The sequence below is a fragment of the Capsicum annuum genome, chromosome 4 (genome assembly GCF_002878395.1).
Source record: "Capsicum annuum cultivar UCD-10X-F1 chromosome 4, UCD10Xv1.1, whole genome shotgun sequence".
Classification (NCBI taxonomy): domain Eukaryota; kingdom Viridiplantae; phylum Streptophyta; class Magnoliopsida; order Solanales; family Solanaceae; genus Capsicum; species Capsicum annuum.
Window position 1 is genome coordinate 78936224 of NC_061114.1, and position 23475 is coordinate 78959698.

At 35.9% G+C, this 23475-nt stretch overlaps 1 long non-coding RNA gene across 1 annotated transcript; it reads right to left on the reverse strand.

The window, feature by feature from the left end:
- Positions 1-1539: 1539 nt before the first annotated feature.
- On the reverse strand, positions 1540-22833 carry LOC124898162. Its single transcript, XR_007054982.1, has 2 exons — positions 20110-22833; positions 1540-2063 (listed from the first exon to the last, which is right to left on the reverse strand). It is a non-coding gene; the product is annotated as an uncharacterized LOC124898162 (long non-coding RNA).
- Between the last annotated feature and the right edge of the window lie 642 nt (positions 22834-23475).

Here is a 23475-nt window from a genome sequence, read left to right on the forward strand (position 1 = left end):
AAATCAATAAAACTCTCTTAAACACTCTCAAATTCTCTCAAGGCTCTTGTGTCAAGAAAGGCTAGGGTTTTATCAAAAGGATTAATTTGGGGATTACAAGGGTGATTTTTCTCCATCATCTTCATAATCTAAGACATGTACTCCTCCTCATTGTTAGTTCAAAATAAAGTCATGTTTTATGAATAGTTATCATGCCATAAATATTTTATTGGTTTTCAAATATATGTTGGAGTTTTGGTTATAATGTTTCGTTATGGTTTTCCGATGTCTTTTACTTAAGGTTTTCTTATTATTATTGTGATTTGAACATTTGGTTTCATTGGAATGGTTAAATGGTACTTAGTTTTTGCTTTCGAAATACTATGCTCGTAACTTGTTTGATAAAATGCCTATACTAAATGTTTTTGGTTATATTGCTAGACTTTCATTAAACTATGCATGTTATAGCTTGGTAATGGAACCCTAAATGGTTTAAATGGTATGGAAAGGTTAAATTGTAAGATCTTTGTAGGAATGGTTGGTCCAATTGGATTCATTTGGGGTATAAGGGAATCCCCTAAGAAAACCAAATAATGATCACTTGTAGGGTATATGGGATTCCCCTACGTCAACTTAATAATGTAATATGTGGGTACATGGGAAACCCTTCTTCTTAAAATAGATGGCTAAGTACATTGATTTTCATCTATAGTTTGTACGATGATACCACTACTTATATCTTTGGTTAATAACAAATAGAATTATTTTTGGTTGTGTGACAACTATTTTAATTAGGTAATAAAGGTAGGGTATGATAGCTAATAATGTTCAAACTACATTCTTGAATGGGTGTAAGCGATCGTTGTCAATATAAAATCCAACTAGGTTGGGTTCAAATACCATAGGGAATAGGGTGTGAACTCAAGTTGTTTACAAAATAATTCACTGGTAGTTTACTGTTTCCTGAAATGGGGGTTTAAATTTCTCAAACAATTGTTAGTCACTTTGAGATTAATGTTTGTAATCAATATTTTATGAAATAACAAGGATTATGTTCACTAGGGTTTATGGTATATGACAGATGCTACAAATAACTCAAGGTTCTCATGGTGGTTAGGGTGACAAGATATCTCTATAGATAGCATGCTCGAATACCTCTAGGCCTATTCAAGCATCTAATATTCTAATCCTCTCATACCTAGGGAATCGCAACTCACTGTCCAGATTTTACCTAAGATTAATCAACCTTCTTACAACGCTATTTATTAAATAAAACCTTTTCGAGTCCCTGTCGCTAATTCAGTCCTACTGTTTATGATTTCTTTCTCAAGCAAACCAAAGTAGGTACGCCTATTATTTGCAACCAACAGACATAAGTTAGAATATCAGTATTACCAAGAAATCCTAACACCTATTAAACCTTGAGTAATTAATCAACATCTTATCATGACCTAACCCTATATTCCATAACCCAGGTTAAGAGTTTTAGCTACTCATGATGAAGGAAATAGTCACACAAGTTGAATTCATAATTGAAAGGATTATCTTACAATAATGAAGTAAATCAAAAGTGTTCTTTCAATTGAGTCACAAGGACAACCACAAAAATATTTGTCTTCGAGAGAGAAAGAGAAGAAAAAGTCGTATGTTGTAGGATATATCAATTAATTGATGGATAATAGAAAACCCCTAAAATAAGGATTTAAATAGTTAACACTAAATAAGGAAATAAAATTATAGTTTTAGATATTCTTTGGTATAGATGACAGCAGTTGTGATGGCCTATCATGATTTTGATGATTTTTCACGGACGCCGTCAGCTTCTCTGCAAAATTCAGCTCCTGCTGCCTGAGGTTGATGACGACAATGACAACCTATCAGGATCTTGACGATGTGTCATGAAGGTCGCCATAAAACTTCCTGCAACTCACCTTTTGTGTTTAAGTTTGACGGCATCCTTGACAGCCTATCACCAGGCAGACGATGTGTCATGTATGTCGTCAGCCACACTTAGCTCTTTATTTTCTTCCAATTTTATACTTTTTGCTTCATTTATTTGTGGTTCTCCTTCTTCTCTACTTTTACTGCAAAACCAAAGTAAACTAATCAAAAATAACTAAAGTTGCTCAAGACTTTGCAATTATTTAGAGTTAAAAGCTTCAAATGTGTTAGCGTGGGCTCACACATCAACACCCCCAACATAAACATTTGCTTTTCCTCCAGTAACCTTAACATAACTAAGAGTATACAAAGTACAATTTGGCGGTTAACTACTCATATCAGTTCAGAATACATCTACCATCTCCAAGGTCAGTCAAAGTAAGAGCAACTGTGTCTATTATTGAAAACACCCATGAAACTCACAAGGATCAAGATATGGCAAAAATTTCAGCAATAACAACCAAGAACATACCCAAATCACACTATCCGAATAAGACAGTGATCAGCAACATACCTAGTGTACCCTCACAACAAAGAAATCTTTTTTTCACTCATATTAGAATTTATACACACAGGGATAAACACGAGACTCACTCTCAGAACGAAGTTCCACTATTGCGCATCAAATGCCATAGGCTTGCCCTTATAGTCTGTACCTAAGTCTTCAAATAGGTTAGTTAGGATCACTATAGGGTTTTTCTTAAGCTTGTAATGTAGGCTAGTGGCTGGTATGATATTCATGGATATTTTAAAGTGACTAAGCCTCCTTGACACTACATTAGATCCTAGGGGTTTCAACTCTTAACCTTCTTTTCTTACCTCTTTTATTGATCATGCATGCTCAATATGGATGCGGTCTTTTCAATTAACTTATTATCTTTTTATCATTTTTCACACAATTTTCTCTTTTCTTATTTCTTTTTCACTGCACCCAACTCTTTATTCATCCTTCTCATTCTACCTCTCTTCATACACAGATTGCATCACGCACCCCTATAATAGCCACCCTCAACTTAGATTATTTGCCTAAGTCAAGGTGCACAGTGTCCAAGAAGGACCAAGGCCAAGACAGTTTCATTGTGATGTAAATGGGAAGGTGAAAGGTGCACAAGAAATAAATAGGCTATTTAGGCTCAAAGAAGGAGAAAAGGATATTATTCACATTGGGAAGGTCATTTAGGCTAACGTGGGCTAGCATGCAAAAACAGCCTATTATCCTTTCCTAATGCCTATCTGATGACCATGGCACGACTAACTGGGCAAGTTCTAGATTCAAATCATAACAGGAACTGAGCAAGACCTTACACACATATAGAACACAAGTATCTTACATATCACTACTCATCTAGTTCAAGCATTTGCTTAACACTGGGCATTCATTTACCATACTAATGCCACAAAAAGATACATAGTGGTCACAATGGATGAAATTCACACAGTACACAATTGATCAGACCAGTGGAGAAGTACTCATAAATCACAAAATAAGACAACTACCTCAAGTACTTGTACTACTCCTAATTATCTACAGATTATGTTACAACAACAATTTACCCTAAACCCGTAACTATAATTAAAAATAAAAAGCACTAACGGTTAGGGTATACCTAAAGACAATCAAGCATGTGGATCTTAGGTCTTCGACCCTGCTACTGTATGATCTGTTGTCTTCTCCCCATTAGGAGCATTTGGCCTGGCGGCGGTCGGAGCCTGACTAGATGAAGCACCTGCAGCCCTAGCTCGAATGGTTGTTTCCCATTTCTCATTACTAGCCATAGACTCCAATCTTGCCTTTCTCAACTCTTCTTTTTTAGCCTTCTAATTTTCCTTCTTCTGTGCTTTTCTTTCTTTTTCACAATCTGGCTCTTCTCTCTTATTTTTGCCTTTTTTCCCCCTTTTTCTTCTTCTTCTTTGGGGAGTCTGCAGTGAAATAAAGTATAGGAATTTCTTCCTCTAATTCTTTCACAGTCGGACCTATTGGCATCTTATTTGTTCTTGCTGCAGTACCCTAACCTTAGCCTTAACCTTATCTAATGCAGCCCTGAATGTAGAAAAATCAGCACCTATCATCTCTTTTTCCTGGGCATCAAATTTGTTCTCCAAATCTGCAACTCACACAGGCAATCTCACAAAAGGCTCTAGTGCAGCCTTGATTCTTTTGTCCACAACAGCAGCAAACTGTTTGGCGAAGGCAGGTAGTTGGGCCTCACACCACTTGGCTTGCTTAGCCACCTTCCTGATATCAATAGGATAAAATGCCAAACCTATTACTGCTGGAGAAACTAAGAGATTGGTATCAGTCTCAGGCACTGAAGCTGCCTATGCTGAAGAATCCTGTGCATCGACCTGAGGTGATGCTCCTGCATCTATAACTAGTGGTTCTACTTCTACCTCTGCCCCCTCTTATGTCTAAGTCCTAGCTGAATCTCATTAAACCAAATGGGGTTGCGAGTCTTCTGGACACAAACGTCTTCGCCAACTCCAAAAATCTTTTGCACCTCAGCAGCTCTGCACAACTTATTAATAAGACACGAAAAAGGATAAACACTTTCGACCCTTGACATCCTGATCTTTACCTCATCCATAATGATTTCCCTAAAGTTCAAGGGATGCTACGAAAATAGCCCTGTCATCGCCCAGAATATTGTCTCCCTCAGTAGGCATTAGCCAAACTCGCACTATGCCCCACCAAAATTTTGCCTCCTGAGTCAATGAGGACTTACAGATTCTCTCATTTGGTTTTGTAACCCAAGCCGGTTCTCCATCAGTGATTATGTTGGCTAACAAAGGACACTGTTTGTCCTTATTCTTTACCTGAGCATAAAATGATGGTGTAGTGGCCAGAGGCATGAAGTCGGAGCCATGCAAGAATCTATTGATGGTCTAGTCAAAACATCAACGCTTACACCCCTCACCCAAATACTCACTAGAAAAGATTGATCTACTACTTTTTCACCTGGTTTGTACATATTCTCCAACTAGGCTAGGTAATTCGCATAGAACTCCCAAACCAATGTGGGCCAAAATAAACCTCCCTTTTCTATAGTCCATCCTAAGCCGTATTCTTTGACTTTCTTCTCCACTTTAGGGTATCTGCTCAACCCTTTCATGATGATTATTTTTTCTTCTTGGATTGGCCTCTTCGCGTTCCTTCTATCAGTTCTTTACAACCCAGCAATATAGATTTCTTTAGCTCTAGGGAATTGCCATCTAGCATTGTTCCTCACTTCTGGCTTCTTACATTTGATAAGAGTCCTCTGAGGTGGAGACTCTTCATCATCTTATTACTTAGTGGATGGGGACCCGAAAGCTATTCCTTCAAACTCAGATTCTTCTTGATCCTCCTCATCAACTTTAGTATGTTCAGACTCATGTTGTTTAGACTCAACTTTTTCACACCCCTCTTGCTCAGAAGCTATGTTTGACTTAGTATCATCACTTCCCTCTACCTCAATTGGTGGAGGTGGTAGAGTTTTCTTTGGACTCTGCTTCTTCTTTAGCTTTCTGAGCAAGGGTTCCTCCTCGTCGTAGTCAGATTCCTCGTTGAGGATCTTATGATGTTTATTATCTTTAGCTACTTTCTTTGGTTCTATGGAACTCTTTCTTTTTTTTTGCCATTTAGACTACCTAGAGACATTAGAAGAATGATAATCAACCCTAAAGATCACAAACACGAGTACATTAATAATTTAAGCTCATTTATATTTCAGGCCCTAGGTGTGACGACAATTCATGACAAGCCATTACGACCGTGATAGCTTATCACGGTTGTCGTCAACCTTAGACAGAACCCAAAAGAATTTTACACTTTCCGATGACCTTCATGATAGACTGTCATAATTGTGATAGCCCATCACGACTGTCGTCGGCTCTATCCACAACAAACTTTAGTTTTGTCAGCTTTTAACGATATTCTTGATAAGTCATCACAATGGTGATAGCCTATCATGGATGTTGTCACACTTATCAGAACCCACTTTTGACTTTGATTAAATTTTTGGTCCCCATTCTTGATCAAGATTTACTTGAATTTGAATCATAAGCTATCTTTTCAACCCTTGGGCTTGTACAGCATACCCTAGGTGCAATTTTAGAAATTTTCCAAGTTTGAACTTGGTTCAATCACATTGGGGACTTGAGTTAGCTTTCATTCAGCATATATCACAAGAAAAGAAGTGTTGAAGTAAAGTATACCTAATGGAGCTTTTAATCTAGTGCCACACACAAGAAAAAGTATGAAGGAAGTAGATGTTCTTGATTCTTAAGTGCAAACCACATACTAATTAACCTTGTTTTGCTTAGAGTTTTTTTCCGAGAATGGAAACTATTTTAACTAAGGAAAAAAAACACTAAAGAATAAAAAGTTAAAAGTGGTGGAAATTCGAAAAGGCTCGCGATTTGGGCATGGTCGGATCTAATTAAAATTAGCCCCTGTTTTCATATTTTAGGCTTTGTTCTGACGATGATTTCTGACGGCTTGTTACGATTGTGATAGCCCGTCAAGATCATCATCAATAGTAGGCAGAGAATTTCTCAAGTCTGATCTAGCTGATGGCATTCGTGATTGCTTATCACAGTTGTGACAGCTTGTCACGGATGTTGTCATAACCTTCCAGCTGACCCTTTTCATTTTTTCACTTTCTCTATACTAAATCCTAATTTAAAAAATAAAAACAGTTGTTCAAACATAAAAATTTTTGGTTGCCTCCCATTAGTGTCTGGGTTATTGTTACGGAACGACTGGGTTCTTTTGACTACTCAGAATTTGCCAAGACAACCTCTTGATACCCCTTTTTCATCCTCATAGAAGACATCAACAATTGAGAAGACATTCATATCATTTTTTTGTGACATAGGTTGATGCATTTTGAATTTTGCCTCCTTTTTACCGAGCCTAAAGTTAATCTCATTCAACTCCATGTCAACTATTACTCTTTCTATTTCTAAGAGTGGCCTTCCTAAGATAATGGGTACCTCAAAGTCCATATCACAATTCAATACCACAAAATTAGCAGAAAGAATAAAGTCTTCTACTTTTACCAGCACATCGTGCAAAATTCCAACAGGCCACTTTATTGACCTATCTGTCATCACCAGTCGCATGTTAGTAGGTGCTGGATCTTCTAAACCCAGCTTCTTACATACAGCAAGTGGTATCAGATTCAAGCTGGCACCCAAATCACATAATGCCTTTGCAACATCCAGAGACCCAACCTTACATGGAATAGTGAATGCACCTGGGTCGGCCATTTTTTGCACTAAGAATCGTGTGGAAATTGCGCTACAATGGTGGAGATTGTCCACCTGCTCAGTGCTGACCTTCCTCTTCTTTACGATGAGGTCTTTCATGAACTTGGCATAGCTTTGCATTTGCTCAAGTTCCTCAACCAAAGGTACATTAATTGTCAATTGCTTGAGCATAGCCATGAACTTGCCAAATTTTGCCTCATCAACCTTTTTCTACAATCATTGAGGAAAGGGAGGTGGAGGCCTAGGGATAGTCTTTAACTCCACTTCCTCCTCCTTCTTATCTTTTTTCTCCAAAATATCAACAAAACCATCTAGCTTTTCACACTCCACTGGACTACTTTCTTTAGGTTCATCAATACTTACCTTGTTTTCCAGAGATTTGCCCACAGAGGGGTCATATAACAACTTACCACTTCAAGTGATAATCGCCATACATGAACAACCATTTTGTGGGTTTTGAACTGTATCACTAGGTAAAGTACCAATTTTTCTATAGTTCAGTGTAGCAAAAAGTTAGTTCATCTGTTGTTCCAACTGCTTAATAGAAGTAAAGTGTGAGCTAACCAACTAACTGAGGGTAAAGAATTCACTCTTTAAAGTAGTTACTCCCGAGTTGGTAGCTTTAACTCCCTTCAACAACTTTTCCATCATGTCCTTCAAAGACATCTTACCAGAGCTAGTTGTTACAGCATCCCTACTTCCAGGAGGAACATACAAACCACTCCTGTCACTATTATTTCTCTAGTGTCCCTGCTCCCTATATTTATAATTAGGCTTGTCATAGAAGTTTCGACCTTGGTTCCATTGGCTATTTCATCGGAAACCCCGCTGATTACTCACATAGTTTGTCTCTATATCGGCACCTATAGCAATAGTACCTTGAGATTCCACAGCCTTAACTATTTCGGTCTTGTCTGACAGCAAGTGCTTGGTCAGAAAGTCTATTTGTGTCATTAAGTGGGCCATGTCCTGGTCTCGCTCCTCATCCTTTCTTCACTACTCTACAGTTACACCACAGGCAACAGTCGGGCTAGGTACTACAGAATCTCTATTCTGCCATGCCTGACTCTGCTTAGTCATTCTATTCAGTATATCAGAAACATCAAAGAAAAAGATATCAATAAACAAACCACCTGCAGCATTGTATACAATTGTCTTTGTCATAGAGTTGAAAGCTCTGTACAAAGTTTACTTCATGTGCAAGTCCGTCATTTTTTGGTTTGGACATTGTGCAAGCTTCTTCTTAAATCTCTCCCAAGTTTCATACAATGCTTCAGTTGGGAGTTGTCTAAAGTTACTGATTTCATCCCTCAACTGTACCCTTCTTAAGGGTGGAAAGAACCATTCTAGGAACACCTCTTTCAACTGTCTTTAGTTGGTTATAGAATTAGGGTCTAGCTCATTTAACCACATTGTTGCCTCTCCAGACAGAGACAAAGGGAACAATCTCAACCAAATCGCATTCTGGCTCACTCTTGGATTGTCAAAAGATTTGCAAACAGTGATGAAGTTCACCAAATGCATTTTCAGGTCATCACCAGGTAAGCCTCCAAATAACCCTTTCAGATTCAGGAGTTGGATCATGGTGCTTGTTATGCTGAATTTTGCAACTGGTACCAATGGTAGAGGAGTGTTAGTACCCATTGCACCAGCTCCATCCATTCCTTCATCATCTTCATTAGGCTTGTATTAAATAGGTTGTTGGTCATACCTTCCTCAAATTGGACGGTTTCTATTGATATTTTGCTGCACTGGTGCAGAAAGTTGCTCAGCTTGCCTTGGGTTTTGAGGATTTAGCAATTCCTCATCACCCAAGTCTTCTTTATCAGGGTTCTGGTGATGTGCTTGTTGACCCAAAATCTATACGTTAACTTGATCCCTGGCCAAAGCAGCTAGTCTATCCGCCTCCTGTTGTTCAGCCATTTTCCCTATCAGTTGAGATTTTAGATTGATTAAAAATAACGTTTCTCTGAAACTTCTTATTTTTGGCATAAAAACACAGTACCTACAATAGACAAAAACAACAAATAAATATAAATCCAGAAAACTTAACTAATAGCAAATTAGCATACACAAACTTTAAGTTTACAACAGTATTCACCAGCAGTGGCGCCATTTTTGATAATGCTCAAACTACACTCTTGAACGGGTGTAAGAAATCGCTCTCAATATAAAACCCAACTAGTTTGGGGTCAAATCCCACAAGGAATAAGGTGTGAACTCAAGTTGTTTACGAAATAATTCACTTGTAGTTTACTGTTTCCTGAAATGTGGGTTTAAATTTCTTATACTATTATTAGTCACTTTGAGATTAATGTTTGTAATCAATATTTTTTGAGATAACGGGGATTATGTTCACTAAGGTTTATGGTATATGTCAGATGCTACAATAACTCAAGGTTCTCAAGATGGTTAGGATGACAAGCTATCTCTATCGATAGTATCATTGAATGTCTCTCCACCTATTCAAGCGTCTACTTTCCTAATTCTGTCGGAGTTAGGGAATCATAACTCACTACCCAGATTTTACCTCAGGTTAATAAACCTTGTTACAGTGCAGATTATTAAACGAAGCCTTTTCGAGTCCCTATCGATAATTCACTTCCCACTGTTTATGATTTCTTTCTCAAGCAAATCAAAGTAGGTATGCCTATTGTTTTCAACCAATAGACATAAGTTAGAATATCAGAATTACCAAGAAATCCTAACACCTATTAAACCTTGAGTAGTTCATCAACACCTTATCATGACCTAACCCTACATTCCATAACCCAGGTTAAGAGTGTTTAGCTACTCATTAAGTAGAAAATAAGCACACAAGTTGAATTCATAATTTAAAGTATTAACTTACAATAATGACAGAAATCAAAAGTGTTCTTTCAATTGAATCACAAGGCAAACCACCAAAATATTTGTCTGAGAGAGAGAGAGAGAGATGAAAAAGTCATTTGTGGTATGATATGTTAATTAATTGATGGATAATAGAAAAAACCTAAAACAAGGATTTAAATAGTTAACCTTAAATAAGAAAATAAAATTAAAGTTTTAGATATTCTTTAGAATAGATGACGGCGATTGTGACGGCCTATCATTATTTTGACGGCCTATCACAGACGTCATCAGCTTCTCTGTAAATTTAGCTTCTGCTGCCTAAGGTTGATGACGATAGTGATGTCTATCAGGATCTTGACGATGTTTCATGAAGGTCTTCACAAAACTTCTTGCAAATTCTCTCTTCTGTTTAATTTTGATGGTATCCTTGACAGCCTATCACCAGGCTAACGTTGTGTCATGGATGTCGTTAGCCACACTTAGCTCTTCATTTGCTTCCAATTTCATACTTTTTGCTTCCTTTCTTTGTCGTTCTCTTTTGTCTCTAATTTTACTATAAAACCAAAGTAAACTAATCAAAAACGACTAAAGTTCCTCAAGACTTTGCAATTATTTAGAGTTAAAAGCTTCAAATATGTTAGCATGGGCTCACACATCAATAGCTAACTGTGAAGGTGTGATTCCAATAAATGGACATGAGAAAATCATATTTGTCAACATAAAAATTGGTCATGGAGATCATATATGATACTTATGGGTTACATAGGAATCCTCTAAGTTACACTTGTATATATATCATGGAGAGCGAAGGGTACACCTGAATCCTCTACTCCTATGGTATCTTTGGTTTTTGGAAATTCACATATCAGGGCCTATTTTAGGGGTAACACTAGACCCGTATATCGTATGGGTGGTTCTAGGATGATTAAGCTATATATATCCAAGTTAAAAGATTTTAAGGCATGTCATTCCCGATTACCTTCCTAATATGGATATATATATATATGTGTATATGTTTTGTTATGAATGAATATTGTTATTTACTTTGTTTTAAAGGTTAGTATTATTTTATTCTTATCCTGAGTGCATGTTAGCATTCACTCACTAAACCGTCTTAGGGCAATATATCCCTACATGACGTAAGAACCAACCATTTTACTCTACCTACTCAGTGATTTGATTTGTGATCTATTATTTGATTAATGCTGTGATATTACATATCCTAAAGTCTCCATTTCATATTATGAATTTCTTTATATACTCTGGTTTTTTGATAACATTAGGTTTGACTATGGTTTGGGGTATGCTCAAACTGAATATTATTTTACTTTCTATTAGAGTCTTTGTTGAACTACTATGGGTTGGTATAGGTAGTGTCGGTATTGGTATAAGTCTTAGTATTTACATTGGTATTGTGGATGACACCATCCGACTGTATTTATGATTATTCTATCCAATTATGTTATGAATTCGTACATGATTATTATTTTTATTTTGGTATAGTTATTAGTTGGGTATTGGATGGTTGGACTTAATTGGGTTAGTCATGGATATGGACCTATAGTAGAGTCTAGAGATGTACATTATGCTATCATTTTATATATTCAAAATTCAACTGACTTAGGCCATGTGTTTTGAAGATGGGTTGGGTAATGGGGGAGGTCTCCAGTTTTTGTATGACGGGATACCCATTACTACAAGGCTCTAGTTTGATTCATATCAAGTTGGTATAAGATCTTTAGGTGCATGGTAAATTAGGAGTCCACAAAGCCATATCTAGAAGAATCTCATTTAAGGGTGTGTAGTGCATCACACTTTTTAGGGAGAGGCTACAAGGAATTTAGGAAATATTTATTTTCTTTTTGTTTTATTTTTTAGCTTGGAATCCAAGCCCTGGAATCTTCTATAATCCCTATTTGTTCTCTTTTCAGTTCATGCTTCAATGATCTAATACACATAGAAACTCTTTTGTCCTAACTGGTATAATGTTAATGCGACACGCTGTGCTTATGGGATCCATACATAGTCTAGGGGACTGGTCCATAATTTCTTTCGAGTTTTATTGGTTTCTTTTAGTCCTCCCCAGGCTGATATGGCCAATGCTTAGTTTCATCAATCGATTCATATGATTGCTTAATTAGTAGCTTCCATGCCTAATGTGGTGCATTTGTTACTCTATATTCTGAGGCCACAAGGGTCAGCTAGTTTATGAGGTTGAGCTCTCCAACTTTTATTGGTATTAAGATAGAGAAGCATCCTCTGGGTTTTTTGGATGAGATGGAAAAGATTTTAAGGATTATGCATACCAAAAATGTGGAAGGGGTGGAGTTTGTTATCTACTAACTGAAAGATATGGCATACCAATGGAATGAGAAATGGGAAGTGCAAGGGGTGATGTTTAGCCGTAATCTTTATCGGAGACTTTATCAAATGCATTTTTGCACTACTTCTTTACTCAAGAGTTAAGGGAAGCAAAGGCGGAGGAATTTGATAATCTAAAATAGGGGAAGATATCATTCAAGGAGTATGCCTTTAAACTTTTACCAGTTGTCTAGGTATGAATATGAATTGGTGTCTGATTTGAGAGCTAAAATGAGAAAGTTTTCTTCAAGAATATCTTGTGAGTTGATCCTTAAACTCAAGACAGTATTGCTTATTAAGGACATGGGTATTTCTAGGTTGGTTGTTCATATGCAACAAGTGGAGGAGGAAAAAAGAAATAGGGTTAAGTTAGGGGAAAGGTAGGGTAAGAAGTTTAGGTTCTCTGAGTAGGGTGGATAATTAAAAAATAACAGAAATGGGGGTAAGTGTCCAAAGAAGAAGTTGGGGAGTTTTGTTTTTTTCTACAAAGCTAGTGCTTCCTACCCAATACCGACGGGTGATAGGAGGTAGTATTGTATCGATAACATTAGGGCACAGGGTGCCCAATCTAATGCTAGTGGGGGTTAGTCGGCTAAATCATTTCCTCATTATTGGTATTGTAGTCAACTACATCAGGGTTTTTAGGATAAGAGGAAGGCCAGGTGTTCTAAATTTGGCCTGCCAGGCCATATTCTTAGAAACTATTTGTTCGCAAGGTTTCTTTAGGGGCGAACAAGGTTATGGTTACCTCTTTATCTAATCCTTCACCCAGGGGTGCTACATCTATATCTGTTTTTGCTTCTGTTACCAGCAGAGGCCCAAATTGATTATACGCACTCACTACCTGATGAGAGTCTGAGGCATCACCTGATGCTTGGACCAGTACATTGAAACTCTTTTCTCAGGATTTATATTATTTATTTGTTCAGAGTTTTTATCTTTATTATGTGAACCCATTAGTGGCTGTGTATTTTGGTTACTGTCCTGAGGTTATTTCAAAACTTTTTTATGTTTCTACCATGGTAGGTGACTCTATGGTTATTAAAAGAGTCTATTGGGCGTATATGGTATTAGTTGGTAGTAAGGAGGGTTTAGTGGATTTGTATGAATTAGATATGGTGGATATTAATATTATTATGGGTATGGATTGGTTACACTTTTCCAATATATCCCCAGACTGTCAGACATATAAGGTTGTCTTTAGGTCTTTTGGTGAGCTAGTTATTAAATAGGAGGGGGGTTCCATAGCCCCTAAGGTGAAGTTTATATCATATCTTAGAGCTTTTAGATTAATCTATAAAGGTTGTCTCTATTCTTTAGTTTGTGTTAATGATTCTTACTCATAAGGTCCTTCTTTACATTCAGTTCTTGTGGTAAATGAGTTTCCTGGGGTCTTTTCTGAGGACCTTCCTAGTGTTTCTCTAGATTGGGAGATCAAATTTGGGATTCATTTGGTTTTGGACACTCATCAAATATCTATTCCTCCTAATAGAATAGATTCAACTGAGTTGTGGGAACTAAAGGAGCAACTTAAGGATCTCTTGGATGAGGGTTTTATCTATCCTAATGTGTCTCCATGGGGTGCACAGATGTTAATCATACTTAAGAAGGATGGTTCCCTCCAAATATGTATAGGCTATCATCATTTGAATAAGGTGACGATTAAGAACAAATATCCTCTCCAAAATATAGATAACTTGTTTGATTGCTTGCAAGGTGCCAAATTCTTTTCAAAGATAGACATTTTGTCAAGTATCAAAAGCTTAAGATTGGGTAGAGGGATATCCCTAAGACATTTTTCCGTACTCGCTATGGGAACTTTTAGTTCTTGGTTATGTCATTGGATTTGTCCAATGCCCCGATGACATTTATAGATTTGATAAGAAGGGTCTTTCGTCAGTTTTTGAATCTTTTTGTCATTATTTTTATTGATTACATTCTACTGTACTATATGAATGGGGTGGATAATGCCAATCACCTTTCTTTTGTATTGTAGACCATGAAACAGGAGTAGTTGTATGCAAAATTCTTGAAATGTGAGTTCTAGTTAAACGTTTTCACTTCTCTAGGTCATATTATTTAAAGAACAAGGATCATTGTAGATCCATAAAAGGTCATGGTTGTTAAGAAGTTTCCTATGCCCACAACTCCAATAAATATTTGGAGCTTCATGGGTATGGCAGGGTGTTGTAGGAGGTTTATGCAATGTTTCTCGAGGATAGCTTCCCCATTGACTAAGTTGAACAGAAGAAGGTAAAGTTCTCTTGTTCGAATTTTGTGAGGGTAATTTCAAGAAGCTGAAGGATAAGCTAACTTCAACTCTAATTTTTACCTTTCCTAAAGGTACTGAGAGGTTTATGGTTTATTGTGATACATCTCGGTAGGGGTTTATTTGTTTTTTATGCAGCATGGGAAGGTGATAGCCTATGCTTCTAGGTAGTTGAAATTACACGAGAAGAAATATCCTACTCATGACTTGGAGAAGTTAGTCATGGTGTTTGTATTGAAAATCTGGCAAAATTATCTATATGGAGTGCGCATGGTATCTTTTTGGATCATAAAAGCCTACAGTACGTGTTTACATACAAAAAATTGAATATCAGGCGAAAGAGTTTGATTGAGCTTCTCAAGGACTATTACATAAGGCTTCACTACCATCAATGTAAGGTTAATATTGTTTTTGGTTCTCTTAGTAAATTATCCATGGGGAGGTTAGCTCATGAGGATAAAAAGAGGCTGAAGTTGGTGAAAGATATTCACCACATGGCTAATCATTGAGTTTTCCATTTGTACTTTGAGAATGGTGGTGTGTTAGATAGGAATTGGTTCATTTGTATCTTGGTATAGATATCAAGAAGAAGCAAGTGCTAGTCTTGTCTTGATGAAAATTAAGGGTGATAAAGGTCTGCAAAAGGTAATGGTATTTGAGATCAGTAGTGATGGTACCTTGCGGTACCAAGGGAGGTTGTATTTCCTAACGTCGATAGTTTGTTAGAAAGGATATTATCCGAGGTGCGTGAGTCGTGCTATGTTGTTCATCCTAATTTTGTGAAAATGCATCATGACCTGAAGTAGATGCATTGGTGGAATGATCTGAAAATGGATGTGGCTAATTTTGTGGTCAATTGTTTAGTGTGCTAAGTATTTTGTTGCCCGACGGATTATGATCAACAGGGATATTGTTATCGGTACTCCTCGATATAAAAATGTAGATAAGATGACAAAGTTAGGAAATTATTTTCGAGTGAGGACTAACTTTTCGAGAGAGAATTGTGTGAGGTTGTATCTTCATGAGATTAAGAAACTACATGAGGTACCTATTTCAATCTTTTCTAATCATGGTATGCATTGTTTATTTTGTTTTTTGTAGTTATTTTAGGAAGGATTGGGGACTAAGGTTAGCCTAAGTACTGTTTTTCACCCACAGATAGATAGGCAAGTAGAGAGAACTATTCAGACATTAGAAGATATGTCTCTTGCATGTGTAATTAACTATGGTGGTTGTTAGGTTAGGCATCTACCTATTGTAGAGTTTTCTTACAATAATAGTTATCATTATAGCATTCGGATAGCCTCTTTTGATACGTTTTATGGTAGGAGGTTTCTTTTTTCTATTGTGTTGTTTCAGCTTGGTGAGGAAAATATGTTTGGCTGAGATTTTATTTTTTAGTCTATGGAGAAGGTGAAGGTGATTCGAGATATGCTTAAAACTTCCTAAAGTATCCAAATGTCCTATACAGATGTAAGAAGTAGGGACTTGGATTTTGAGTTTGGGGATAGGGTATTCCAAAGGTGTCTCTCATGAAGGGAGTAAAGCAGTTCGGGAAGAAAAGGAAGCTCAGTCCCCTATATGATTGTCTTTATATAGTTTTGAGAAAGGTTGGTAATATGGAGTATGAAATTGAGTTTCCTTATAGCTTGAGCTCCATTACCCTAGTGTTCCATGTCTCTATATTGAGAAAGTGTATGGGAAATCCTTCATCGGTTGTTCCATTGTAAGGATTTTGTATCTCGGATTCTCTATCCTATGAAGAGATCCCAGTGGAGATCTTTGGACCAATATGTTCGTTGGTTGCGAACCAAGGATAAAGCTTTGCTCCAGATTCTTTGGCAAATTTACATAGTGGATGAAGCTACTTGGGAAACGAAAGAGGATTTGAAGTCAAAGTATCCATACTTTTTTTCATCTCTAGATATTCTTGATTAAGGTATGTGTTCTTGATAACATCTTTGTTTTCTAACTTTGTTAAAGAAACGGTTGATTTCCTTGTATCTTTGTTTTCTAACTTAGTTAAAGGTCAAAATAATAGTGCTTAGGTATAACTCATGCTTGTACTATCTTTTGCTTTATTTGGTGATGAATGATCCTAGTATGGGAGACTAAAACAACCTGTGTTTTGACATTAAGGAAATTCATCAATTTTTGTCTTTTGTACATTATACGATATGGGGTACTTCTTGCGTAATGAGGTTTGGGTAGGTTAGTCTTGGTCGTATGGTAACTAGTGTGGGTTGGATGGTATCTGTCAAAGGTACAGTTCGAACATACAAGTTGCGTATTAGGGTACAAATGGTAAGGTGTCAATCGTATTTTCCCTAAGTCTAGTCTAGAAGATTCTATTAAGCCTAGTGTACAATTTCATGGTATTAATCATATGGTTTGGTACTGTTTACCTTGGGTAGTCGTACATTTGATAGTGTTGGGTTCCAAGGTGAGGCCTAGGTTACGAGATAAGGGTACCACCCATACACTATGGTACGGTTGGGGCAGTTCATTCATACCATCCTACGTGAATTTTAAATAGTTTAAGTTAGGGGTAGTTTGGACATTCCCCCCATAACTTATTATGATCCCAGGATATAAAATACCTTTTTGGTTCTTCATTAACCTATTTGCAATCAATCAAACTCTCTTAAACACTCTTAAATTCTCTCAAGGCTCTTGGGTCAAAGATGGCTAGGGTTTTATCAATAGGATTAAGTTGGGGTGACAAGGCTAATTTTTCTCTATAATTTTTGAAATCTAAGGCATGTAATACTCCCTCATAGTTAATTCATACTATAGGCATGTTTTGTGAATTGTTTTGATGGCATAAATGTTGTATGATTTTGGTTTTCAAATATATCAGGGGTTTTGTTATAATGGTTGGTTATTGTTTTTCCATGTCTTTTACTTTTGATTTCCATGTTATTTTAGTGATTTGTGCATTTGGTTTCACGAGAATGGTTAATCGGTACTTTGTTTTGGCTATGGAATTACTATGCAACCCACTTGTTTGATAAAATACCTATAAGAATGTTTTTGGTTAAATTGTTAGACATTCATTAAACTATGCATTGTATAACTTATAGGGTTTTAATAGTCTGGTCTTTAAGGGCTCCAAGTTGGTTTCTTCTCAAAATTTCTTAGGGATTAAGGCTTGTATCTCTCTCCCAAAACATGTTTTTTAAATTATGGCATAAATTTCTTTTATATTCCTGTGATTTTGGATGTGGTTTTTGAATGATGGGTTGAGGGTTAGGAAAAATCATTGTAAATGTTTTCCCATGTATTTTAAAGAATAATAATGCTTTGAATTGATGATTTTTAAACCCATTATGGTCATGGGTATGGTAATGGAATGGGTATTGTCGATACCCCCAAATAATTGGTTTTTGTTAGTAAAAATGATGAGAACATCAACGCACTTGCATGATTGGTTTTGGAATAAAAATTATCATTTGGCTTTCCCTAGTAGTTTTAACTAATCTGTTGCATATGTGTTTAAGATGGATTTTGAATGTTCTTGGCAATCATGAAATGGTTTTGAATTAAAACTTTGGAGTCTTATTGTCTAATGGGTTGGTGTCCCATTTGGCTGTATGATTTTGTTCCTAATTGGGATTTAGGATTTCTATTAATTGAAGAGGGTTAGAATACTACTTGGATAAATGATTTGATCCCTACTAGGGAATTTGGAGTCCTATTATTTAATGACTTAGATTCCCCTTGGTAAATTTTTGGATTTTTCAAATTGACATGTGCTTGCAAGTTATAGTCGATATGATGATACCACTTGATGTTGCTGTAACAAATGACTCCTTGATTAAATGCATGGATTATAAGCTAAATGCTTATAATTGGTCTTAAAGGGGGTTGTGTAGTTCGTCGTGAAAGTGGAGGTACCAAGAGGATTAATACTGGAAAACATATATTTATTATGGTGGTGGTCTAAATTAATCGGTGTTCGAGCCACCCTTGGTTTTCATCGGGTGTTCATGACACCCTTAATGTATTAATGGGGAGGTTTGAGTCACTTGTTCATATATTGTATGATTATTCTCCAGTTCGTATGACTACACGTACTGGGGCTCAACTAGGGGGTTAGAGTTAGGGCCCATATAGACCGTGGGTACAATTCTAATAGATTGCTACACAACCCAGGGTAATGTTTTAAAGTTCATTCTAAGATATGTTCCCTATCCCAACATGTTATATATATATGTGCATACGACTGTGTCCAGCGGTATTGAATTATTTGAACGATCGATCATGGCAGTATGTATCCCCTTATCTTTGAGTTACATTCAAGTTCTCAACCCGCTAACTATCTTTGAACGTTTTATCCCCACACAATGCATGGAACGGAGATACTTCAAATTTTCTGTACAACTACAGGTGGTTCTTGGATTGTTATGAGTTATCTTGAAGTGATGAACCTTATTCTTCTTGATGGCATGTTACATCATGGTAAAGTTTTTGTCATAGTCTATTTCTTTGGTTACCCTTTTGGCTATCATCGAGGGCATGTCCCGACTTAGAATGATTTTGGTTTGTTTAGAGGATTTGTGGATTAGTATGGATTGGGAGTTGGTATTATGGATTTTTAGCACATTCCGATTGTTGCTTATTCTATCTTGTTTTATGTTTGGAATTCTTCTGCTGCTAGTTATATTATATTTTGTTTGACTAGGGAAAGAGGGTGGTCTCCATTCCACGGCATACTTGATATACCCGTCATGGCCAGGCCCTTGTTCGGTCATGACATGACTGAGCTCCTAAGATAATGCTAATATAAGTAGCATGCAAGAAAGAATGTAACTACACCCAAATATCTAGCAACTACACAATAAAGATAAGGAGACTATAAGGGAAAACTATCTTATTCTATCTATACTTAGTAACTTAAACACCATACCAATATCACTGAACAATATATGAATAAAGAGTGGAAGAATGATAGATAATAGTATAAAAGGCCAAGGAATGGATATGCAATATGAATAAGTGAAATAAGGGAGGGATATATAGTAATACCGTAAGTATTATAGACAGATACATATACATAAACAAGTCTAACTGAAGGTACAACTTAAGTTATCGCACTAGCATCCCAAGGTCTTCTAATCTTAGTAGAAACTAGTGATAACATGATTAGGGTATCGAATCCATATGTCTAAACATGAGATAATTATCCATCCTAAAGAAAACATAAAAAAGGGATTGAAATCATACCTTATATATCAAAATTAACCGAACAACCAACCTGTCCTGAACTAACTATAATAATAACACATTACAGAAACCAGTCAGCTAAGACAAATAATACCTACTTCGGTCTTTAAAGTTCAATTTTCCTTTTAGCCTCAAACTTATAAATTAGGCTAAGTCATGATGGTCTACTCAATATCACATCCTAACATCCCTATCTAATACGAAACTTATATAATATACCATCACATGAAGAAGAGTAGATAGAAGCTTACATCGATGTCGAACCTCAATCCTTGAATTACCTATAAATTGTCCTTCTTTTCTCCATGACCTCAAAATATCATCACACTCTCAATACAGTTATCTACGCATCATTAGGAGAAAATAATACCTGTATATCTATGTCCAACACAAATCTAAAAACAAACACTAAAAATGGATTTAAAAATAAAAAGGTTAAAATCTTTTTTATTTTAAAGAAATATGTTTCCCATACTCATAGGAGTCTATAACTTAAAACCTAAGCCAAAATGAAATAAAAATAAGATCCAAATTAAGGAAAAACCATTTTCTATCTTATTGATGAAAACCTCCAAAACCCACTTTGAAAATCAAATCAAGGTAAAAATGATAGTTATAAGATTAAGAAACTTCCTCATGGATGAAATCTCAAATATGCTTTTGTAATCCCACAAATACGAGCTCCCAAGACCCAAAATTAGTGAAAAATCAATTTTGATTCTCAATTTGGGTGAAAATGAAAAATTATAAATTGATGTTCTTGGGAAATGGGGAAAATAGAATTCTATAATTGCTAGACAATGATTTTACGTGAAAAATAAATCATAAATCGTAAAAAATTGAGCTTCCTAGCTCCCAAAATGTCAAAAATATGCTGGTCACTTAAGCGATCTGGTCAAATGGTCAAATGTCACTTAATTGGCCAAATGGTTGGTCAAGTGACTTATTCAAATGGGCAAATGGTTGTTTTCGCAAACAAACCGGCACCAACAAAGTTAAGAACTTGTTTTTGGCCATCGGACCTCATCCAAAAACCTATGAACATGAAACAGTAGCAAAATTTGAATTTAAAACACATTATAGATACAACGGAAGAATCAAAACATTAATCGAAAATAGTTTTTACTAAATTTGTGACCCATATCTATAGTGCCATTTTTCATATAATTCACTCAATTCCCTAAAACGAGTCTGAAAGCCTCAGGACCTGAACCGAGGGTCCCCAGCCTAAAATTTATTTTTTGAAGCTAATGTCATTGTTTGTATTCTCTTCCAAGGTCATATACTACGTGTTTTGGTCCGACATCAAATCTGAAATACTGAAAGCTACAAAATAGAGAAATGAGACTAAAATAAAAACAAACTGTACTATAACTAAATCGATAGTTCCGGCAAGTAATAATGAAATGTAGCCACCGTGGGATGTCTAGAAACGCTGAAAATACACACAAATTGAGGAAATTACCAAGAGAGTCATTAAAATAATCCTTACAAAGGATTCTTTCACCCTTTAACAATGATAGGTAGTCTATCTGCATTTTAGCCAACTTGCTACGGAAGATAACCAATTTGTTTTCCTTCTTTGAAATCACAAATTAGCTATCACCATCTCAAAGGCTTTAGAATGGTCCAGGAGAAAGGTTTCATCACTATTTCTATCAACTAAAATAATAACTCCATGAACCCCATCAAATACTCTAAAATTTTCTCCAATTTGGCAATTTGAATCCTTACTAAAGAAAATCTTCTCGGTGTTTGGTATTTCTCGCACCACCTCATTCAAACTTTCCCAACATATCTTCTGGACCTCCTTGTCCAAGAATAGTTGTGAAGCATATAAACTAATAATATTAAAAGTATCTCCTCAATTAACTTTCTTAATCTTCATCATCCAGTGATTAATCCTTTGAACCTCCAACCAAAGCTCCCTAAGGACTTTCTACCCCGTTCCTATTCTTTGAACTTCCTGAGCACCATAAATTAAACCCATATACATCTCAAGGCTTGGAACTTAACAATTCGGTCTTGTGGACACACAATAAATTTATCTTCTACTTTTTAAAAATATTTACTTCAAGACCCTATATTCTATGACCCGACTCACAACTTAATGAAATCTTTAATCTTCCTCTCACTCCCACCCATCGCTCTCGACCTTGACCTAAAAATGACCTTAGACTATCATTTTGAACCAAAAAATTCAGTTCAAAGCTACAAAAATACTAATGCAAGTCAAACTAGGCTATGACTAAAAACAAGAAATAACCCTAACATTAAAGTACAAAACCCGAAAAGCAAAAAGCTAGAAACAAGAATTTAATCACTAGTAGCAAAGAATATTCAAGAACCAAGTATGACTAAAGAAAGTAATAGTAACACGAACAACAAACAAAGCCAAAAAGAATATAGATGTAAAATATCAGCACAGGTAAATCAATAACGAGAAGTACAACGCCACCATGGTAGATTTCATGATTTTAAGATGGAAAAAAGATAGATTAAAGCATGAAATATGAATGAAAAGTGATATACAATAAAAAATATGGACATGAAAGGCATTGGAAAATATAAACGAAACTCAAGAAAGAAAGGATTAACAAAACATGGTTAGAAAACTGTAGTAGATGTCGAAATTGGCCATTGGGGTTATCCCTGAAGGCTGCTAGAATGTCTGGATCTAGAAGTACTGTACGTAGTAAATCTTAAAGCAAAAGACCTACTTCTTGGTCACTGTAGAAGAAAGGCATCGGCATCACATAAATTTGCAGCTCGAAGATGGTAAAGGCGCTATATCGTGGGCAAGAATTGGATGGGCGGAGGCAAAAATGGAAACGAAAAAATATAGGCGACGTAGATCTGGGTTGTAATTACCTGTTGCTGAAAATATCTCACCAACGCCGAAGAGCATAACCCGACGACTTTTGTGATGAATAAACTTAGAGAGAAATTTCACACCCATATATTTATATATGTGTATATATATATATAGATATATGTATGTGTATACGAATAGAATCTTGACGATGTGGCGTTACTAACAAGCTAGGATTGTTATTTATCTATTTTGTCAATTATTGGGGTTTTCCTAATTTTTTTATCCATGCATTTTCTTAAATATCAAAAAAAATACCATCTCATCTAATAAATAAATGAAAAAATCACAATTTTAATTGAATTAAACATTGGATTGGTCATGTACCATTAATTGGTATCCTTACCCTTTAGTTTCCCACGTTGTTACGTTATCTTCTTAGTCTATTGGAATTTTGCCTATGATTTAAATTTTAACATAATTGAGTAACAATTTACTTATACACTTTTTAGAATTATACACAGTAGGTTGAGCTATATTTATTCTATTTGGTTAAAGATTTATGCTCCAAACACTTTTGCCACTCGCAAAACAATTTTTCAGGTAAGTTACAATATTTTTATTTATTTATTTATTGTACTTCTTATTTCTTGTTTTCAAGAAAGAATTAATTTGCTCATAAGAACTTACACTATGTTGCGCTGATTCTTCAAAAATTTCTAGGTTGTGTGTTTGGTCTTTCAAAAATAGTATATTCTTGAAGGATTCGACAGTAGTGTGTCAACATTTTTGAAAAGTCCAAGCA